We start from the raw sequence: 8,647 nt of genomic DNA, 5'->3' as shown, positions 1-8,647 counted from the left end.
CACACTTCACCATGCTTTTAAAAGTTGATTCTCTGTGATTAGGCCAGCCTGAACTGGACTACAGGAATGAGAAGAATTATTCACACTGGCTAGCGCCATGGCTAGGTTCTTAATGGGTGCTCTATAATCAATGATGACCAATTAATTCCACCGCAAAGCAGAGGTCAAAAACCTACAACTATATGAGAAAATGTTCAGTCAGCATGTAAGCACAGGTCCTGAGTGAGCAAAAAAGGGCTAGAGATAAAGGCAAGAAAATAGTCTTTTAGCTGGTAGCAGATGAGGGGGGAAAAAGGAATGTACATTTTAGAGTATCATGACAGCTGCTCTCAAACTATTTTCTACATTAATAACCAGAATAAGTATGTATAATATCTCATTTTTTTCCAAGGGTAAAAGAGAAACAAATAGTGAGACCCGTTAGAAAACATTATTTTGACATAGTTGAACCAATTATATAAATGGAATAAACTACTGGGAAGAAAATGCAATATTTGAAATGCAGCCATACAGAAAATTGTCCCTAGATTGAATTAAGTGTAAGCTATTTGTTGGGACTTACTCTAAATTTATTTTCTCATGTTTCATGCTAGAAAGGAAATACCATCATAGACTAATCTGAATTTTACACTTCCCTTGTCTTCCTTCTACTTCTTTTGCAAGCACATTTCTCCAAAAATTGCACTGCTTTCCAGATATATTATTTACTTGGGAGCTAACTCCAACACAAAGAATGTCCTTAGTACATTTTATTTACTCACAGCAAATGAAGGAGACAATGATCAGGTGAATGACAGAAATGTGTCTTTTTAAATAAAAATGAGTAAGTGGAATAGACAGTAAATAGATGAAATGTATTTTAAGAGAAATTTTTAAGTTTCCTATTTTATAAAACATACATTTTAATTGTTACTAAATGTGCGGTTATAGCAGCCAAAACTTGAGTACAAGAATACATTACTTTTGATTTGATGTGATGACCTTGATATAGCTATGGAATAATTATGGCTTTAGGTTTATTAAATCAACCACAAGTATATACATTAAAAACATTAAAAATCAGTCATTTCATGTGGTTCAACCTAAGGGAGACATATATTTAATGATCCAATGTAGGTGTATTTGATAGAAGTGGACAAGGGTGGATCTTTTTACTATATACAATACATACACATATATGCATATATAGTCTATCTTTAAATCTAACGATCTGTTAAGAACTGTGCTAATGATAAACATTTTTAACATTGAATTTCAGGTATAACCAATTATACTTGCCCCATAACTAGTACTAGGTACATTATTCAGATAATTTTTTTTTTCTCAGGCAAAAACTACCAACATGAAAGAAGGGAATATATTCAATGAAGAAATAGTTACTAAGAAACGAAAGCCATATATACCTGTCCTGATCAACTCATAGATCAGAGCTAATTCTAAGCTGAGGCTCATAGCTAAGTTAATAAATGTAACATCTACAATTACAACTGAAAACAATTTCTGCTTTTTAAGGTAAATTGCTTTACTCCCTTAGGAAAATGTCACTACATATGGACAAGTTAATTAATTACTCCAAAAATTCAAGGACTGGATAGTGCAGTGCACATTAAATTCATAAGAAGAGGAATAAATAGCAACCAAGAATTAGTCAAACACGGTCTAATTTTTTTTTAGGTTTCTATTTCCAACAAGCCCATTACAGAAAGAGCATTTTTTGAGAAGGAAATAATGTACTCCTTCTGAATTGTCCACTCTCCTCAACTCCGATTATTTTATATGATAATTGTGTCCTCCTTTAAAATTGATTGACATTAAAAGTTTTTGATCAATAACACACATTTTAGCTGCTCATTATGTTTAAAGATAGAAAAAATATATATACACATATATTTATGAATATATGTACAGATTTAGCTCTGAGTTAAGCAGCTTTGCCTTTGATTTACATAAAAGATTCTAATTAGTACTTAAACCATATGGATGAAAATACAACCTGATACAGAAATTAGAAATATGGCACTTATTTCTAATAAATGTGAAATCAAAGTGACTCTATAACATAGAAAGAGAGCCAGTGCCTTTTGCATTTCAATATGTTCACTGATGTTTTAAAGAGGAACAACAATCACTATGTAAAAATTACTGAGCCAGATCATGTCAAATTCTTTAAGGAACAGATGTGGAGTTTTTATGATTCACCCAAGAGTAGCAAACACATTATTGTTTCTAGAGTAAATACACTAAAACAATTATAAAGATGTCAAAATTCTGTTTTATTGCTGCATTCTTTTTTTCAAAAGGCATGGGAGAAATTTGTCATGCCTTTAGTTACACAGCAAGTTTTGAACACCTCTTATTTATGTTTGAAAAAATTCTTGGCCGGGCGCAGTGGCTCACGCCTGTAATCCAAGCACTTTGGGAGGCCGAGGTGGGTGGATCACGAGGTCAGGAGATCAGACCACCCTGGCTAACACAGTGAAATCCCATCTCCACTAAAAACACAAAAAATTAGTGGGCATGGTGGCTCACACCTGTAGTCCCACCTACTTGGGAGGCTGAGGCCGGAGAATCACTTGAACCCGGGAGGCAGAGGTTGCAGTGAGCTGAGATTGTGCCACTGCAGTCCAGCTGGGATGACAGAGCCAGTCTCAAAAACAAAAAAAAAATTCTCGTGTCATGACATTTTTCACTAAAGTAAAAGTCAGAAATTTGCTTTCGTAGCCTTTTTAAAAAAAAAAAAAAAAAATACCTAAACTATTTTGCAGTGGTCTTGTCTTTCAAATTCTATATATGGGACTCTCATCCAGAAAAGAACAATGCAGGAGGCAAACTCCACACATATCCATCGTGTCTGGTAAGAATGATGACAGAATGACCAATGACCTGGACTTCAAGGCTAGACATGAGAAAAGTTTGTACATCCAGTGCCAGCATCATTAGGGTAAACTGTGGTGACTCCAGTTGTAGCCTTGCCAGTTGTAGGATGCTCACTGAAACATTCTCATGTTGGGATTTGTGGTTATGTAGTAGTTTCTGTGCCTGACTTCATGGCCCATCCAAAGATCCAAATGTCTTTTAATATACTCCATTTTTAGTTCAATTAGTTTCCTCTTTTTTCCATTATTTTGTAAATTTTGTTAAAGAATCCTCATTGTGGTAGGCCAAGCGCAGTGGCTCAGCCCTGTAATCCCAGCACTTTGGGATGCCCTGGAGAGCAGATGGCTTTGAGGTCAGGATTTGGAGACTAGCCTGGGCAACATGGCAAAATCCCATCTCTATAAAAATACAAAAATTAGTTGGGTGTGTTAGTGCATGCCTGTAATCCTAGCTACTTAGGAGGCTCAGGCAGGGTAATTGCTTGAGCCTGGGAGGCAGAGGTTGCAGTGAGTCCAGATCGTGCCACTGCACTCCAGCCTGGGCAACAGAGTGAGACCCTGTTTTGTTTGTTTGTTTGTTTAAAGAATCTTCATTGTGTTAAAAATTGGTACCAATCATAATTACAGGCAATGGAGCTTCAAGGAAATGAAAATCCAGGGCTAGTTATCTGGCCTGGTTATATTGCCAGGGTGAAAGGATTCATCTTGTATTGAAAGGATGTGATCCTTGCTGTCACTGGCAGACAGTAACAAAAGGATTATTTAAATTTTCAACTATGGTCACTGATGTAATATATCTATACTTACAGTACTGGAGATATAACATTGGCATAAGGAATACAAAATCTCTGGGATAAGCTGATTGCTTCTAATTGTACTCAGCCTTAGAGAAAGATAATAACTGCTTTTCCTAATTTCTCAACTCTTAGGATGATTGGATAAGTAGGAGTTGTCCTTAGCTGTGCTGTAACTAGTCCCAAATCAGGTCCAAAGATGGCTGAATTATAATGCTTTTTGAATTTTCAGCTTCACCAACCATTTTATTTGAAACTCCGGGGATTACTGTAAAAGTGTAAAACCTGGGGAATAGCAATGGAGTGACATAGGAGGTAGACCATACAGAATGTAGCCCACCCCCAAACCTCATTGCATTTCTGTTGCGAGCAATAATCATTCCTCTCCCACTCTCCAATGTGTCTGCTTCTATGTTGCTTGAATGCTTTACAATAACCCACCTTGAGAAGGGACTTGTTAGGCATGTCCTTATTTTTCAGCCCTTACCCTGGCCTCATTTCATGGCCCCCAGTTTTAGACTGAAATTAGTTTGTTTGCTTGGGAGTGGTTGGAGTGGAGCAAACATATGAATTCTCATGTCTCATAACAAAAGAATTGCAAGATTTTGCTAGATGATATCACTAAAAATGTCAAGAATGTCTGTGGGAACAAATCCTGGGGATTTTAGAGCCTTGAAGACATAACGTAACATGAGAACAGATATGTATGTTTATGCTGGACATTCTGAATTCAATGCACTAGTTAAGGGGTGGATAATTCTTCTCTGCAGAAGCCAGATAGTAAATATTTAAGCTTTAGAGACCAAATGATTCCTGCCATAACTATTCAACTTTGCCATTGTAGCCAGAAAATAGTTATAGATAATACAGAAATGACCACCCATATGTTCCAATAAAACTTTATTTATGAAAACAAGTAGTGAGCTGAGTTTGACCTTCAGGTTGTAGTTTACTGACCCCTATGCTTGCTCATACATTACTAGTAATTATAAATACCGTGCAATTGACTGAAAGCCCTACCCCAGAGCAAACAAAAGCTAAATAAGTTTGAAATAACAAGTATTTTATGAGAAGACATTCAGAGACTTTGGGGAGAATAGATTACAGATTCTCAAAAACTACCAGGCTAACTACAAAGACCCTACTACGCATTGAATGTATAATTGAGGAAGGGGCTTTATATACACTTACATTGTAAAGATATTCCAGACTTGTACTATCACCATGGTGTCTGACCCGGTTCTTAGACTTCAACTATTACATAGTCCTAAATTTTCTTGAATGAAGCTTAAGGATGTTATCATTAGGAAGAGCCATATGAAAACATGAGGGGTCTTCTGTACATACTCCTTCTGGCCATCTTTAAAGGTATCTAAGGTCAATTGTCATAGTGATTACACACAGGAGACTGGTAAATACTTAGAAAAATCAATTATTACTGGAAACTCTCCCTAGCTAACACAAATATGTTAGAGGCTGGAAAACCACTGTCAATCAGTCCATAGAGATGTTTAACAGGGTTCAGGCAATTAATGTAACTTTTAATCAAGCCCAATTCAAGGTTCATCTACTTGGATTCTGAACATTGTGCTTATGTATTCAGTTACTGAATGTAGAGCTAGAATTATTTTGCTTAGCAATTTACAGAATCTGTACATTTCCTTTCTAATTCATGGTTAGAGAGAGTCAAGTGGAAGCCCTGGGATCTCTATTTTTCTACCAAAATAGTAAATGAAAATTTCCCCTAAATTTCTGAGAAAACTAGCAAATAGTCCCACTATCAAACATGTGAAAGGTATATATCACTTATTGTTATTCTTCCTTTGCCCTTGCAAAAAAAAAAAACAAATTACATAATTTCATTGGATCTTCTTAAACATGTTTAGCTCCTCCTCCAAATGTGTTTGGCTATGTTTCAGTGTGTTTGAGTAATTATATCTGGTACTTGATATACAGATATTGGTCTAGAAATTTATTTTTCTACAAATAAATAAAATATTCTTTAGAAGTTTTCTTATAAGAAGACCTTGATTGTTTTTTGCCATATAACCACAGAAATGTGTAAATTGTAAGACACCATGTCAGTTTTGCCTGTAAGGAGATATGTGTATATATATATATACACATGTATGTGTATATATATATACATGTATGTGTGTATATATATATATATACATATTTTTTTTTTTTCTTCTATGGAGTACCATGATCACCTATTGCTGTGATTGTATCATGCTAATTGGTAAAATTAGGTTATCAGGTCATGGGTGCACTATATATTTTGGTAAAATCTACAGAAGAAGGAGATTGACAGATATATTACACTTTTGAATTTCTAAGTGTTCAGCTTTTGGGATATTTTAGAAATTCCACTCCAGATAAAAGGTAATTTATTGGTTCTTATATGCTGTAACACTAATTTTTAAAAAGTGAGGAGCAATGCCTGATGGACCTCTTTGGCCTTTGGAAACAACGAATGTCACAGTGGAACACACTGCTCAGGTTCATTTCCTAAATGAACCCAAACTCTTTGACTTTTGAGTGAACTCCAAAGCAAAATAAGTCAGTCCAATTAAAATTAGAGTTATACATCATCCAAATAGTTCTATGTTCTTGCCCCAGTGATGCAATAGGTTCAAGAAAACTTAAAGTATTCCTTACAAATTGCAATGCTATATAGAATTTGTTTTTATTTCTAACACGTCATAGATTTTTAAATGTTACTTTTGGTTAATATTTTCTCTCTAGAGATTAGAATATATGCTTTATGAAGGTAGAGTTTGCATCTTTTGTCTTTTATTTTCATTTGTTCTTTGCTATACCTCCAAGATCTAGCCCACTGTAATAACTCACAATATAGTTATTGAAATAATAGCATTATAATGCTATACAGAAAATTTGAAAGGGTCATGGATTAAGAGGAAAGGAGGGTCATTTGGTCAGGGGCAAGGGCATCATTTTAGTACTTACTTGTTTAGGGAAGAATTCTGTCAGACATGAATCTTTAAGAGACCCCTGGGTAAAGTGAGAAAGAGAATCATGGAAAGGTTGGGAAGAAATTACTCCAGGGAGAGCCATATGAATTTGAAAGTTCCTGAGGTAAGGTGAGCTTTGTGTATTTGAGACAAAGTGGAAAAGCCAAATTATTTGGTAAAGGAAGGTGAGGATGGCCAGATATACTCTGGAGAAGTGGGCAAAAGCTAGATCATATAGGGTTTTGTAGAGCATGATGAGAAATTTGAATTTATTGTTAAATAGTATAAGAAGTCACTAGATTTTTAAGAAATTTATGTGGTCAGTTTTACATTTTAGAAGATTTCCTTGGCTTTTATGTAGAAAATAAACTTGAAAGAATGTTAATAGCAGCTGGAGAATCAATTAGGGCAAAGCTGTTGTACCCAAAGAAGAGCTGATGATGTCTTAAGTCAGACTGGTGTTGGTGTTGGTAGTGGGCTAGGGTGGAAGTGCTAGTCATCATGGCAGTAGTATTGAGCAGTGCAGCTGTGGATGTGGTCACAGTAGTAGGGACAGTGGATGTGGTAGTAGGAGGCTAGGGTGATAGTGGTGGTAGTACAGCAGGTAATGGTCATGTGGAGGCAATACTAGCACTGATGTTGGCTTTCTCTACTACATCTTCTGTGAAATAGTGTTATATGTCTCCTAGGATACCTAGAATAATTAAATTAGCTAAAATATTAAAAGAATTAGAATTGTGCCAGAGCCAAGTGAGCACAAAATAAATGATGACTGAACATATTATTTTGTTTCTACAACAATCAACTTAAATTACTCGTTCCACCTTTGAATTCTGTGGAATATGCCCACTCATACCAAGCAAAATTCTTTTCTGTGGTAGCAATGAATCATACATCTTCTGCTAAACATGATTTATTGTTTTCTGAACAACATACTTTAAATGAGCAATTCACCTTGCTGAGACATTGTAGCTCTTCATTTTCAACTATCTGATTAATGTATACCTTTCAAAGTGCATTTAATATTTCTTATGACTTTTGAAGCTTACTTCATCTGTCAATAAAAGAGTATCTTCTTCTTAATAAACCCCTTCCCCATCAGTCTTCTTCAATCACATATCGTTCGATTATTCATTAACTTATGAGAATAAATTATTTTGAAAAATACAGGAATAAGATGTATGCATAATACAAGACAGGACACATATCTGTATGCATATGGGTCAATCTAATAATTTTGTGACCAGGGAAAAAAATGTACAGCTGTATAATCTCAAGTTAGAAATGAAAAGAAGTCCAACAAGTATTACCATACCATCTTAAACCCTTCGCTTACCATATCATCTTCAAAAACAAACAAAATAGTACCTAAAGTGTACTTCAATTTTTCCCCTTAGGAATTTTCAAAACACTTATGTAACATTTAAGACACAGTGATGTTTCCCCTTACAGTTTTTTTCTGTTTGGATCAAAACTATAAAAAGAAAAATAGAAAAAGGGTGCAAAACATCTTGGTAAAATTTAAAGTATTTTCATTATTTTAGTCATTGGGAATGAATTACAGGCATAATTGTTACATGTGTAATTTGTCTTTGTTGGGATGAATAATCCCATTGTGTGTATGTGTAGTTTTTTTTATTTATCAAGGGCAACTGTGCCAGTCAGTATACCTATTGTCTTTTTTTAAAAGAAATCATCAGATTCCTTTATTTTGACGAGTAGAATATTCTGGAATGAATAGGCAAAGTAGACATATAAGTCAAGTTCATCTCAAGTAAATTTAAAGTTGGAGCAATTAATCAATAATGAGGTAATGGAATTTTAGATCAGTTTCAGGGCTGATATGGATTTTGTCATGTTAATGTCGCCATGTATAACTGGGAACATCTGCTGTCTGCCTTATTCGGTATGGTAATGTGGAACTTCATATATCTACATAATAACACAGTAAGTCTTGTTACTTAGAAGATCTTATCTACAGTCAAGTGAATACTCTATGGCA

This window comes from Aotus nancymaae, unplaced genomic scaffold (assembly GCF_030222135.1).
Source record: "Aotus nancymaae isolate 86718 unplaced genomic scaffold, 86718_ANA_hifiasm-v0.15.2.pri h1tg000014l, whole genome shotgun sequence".
Taxonomy (NCBI): domain Eukaryota; kingdom Metazoa; phylum Chordata; class Mammalia; order Primates; family Aotidae; genus Aotus; species Aotus nancymaae.
This window is presented reverse-complemented; position numbering follows the sequence as displayed.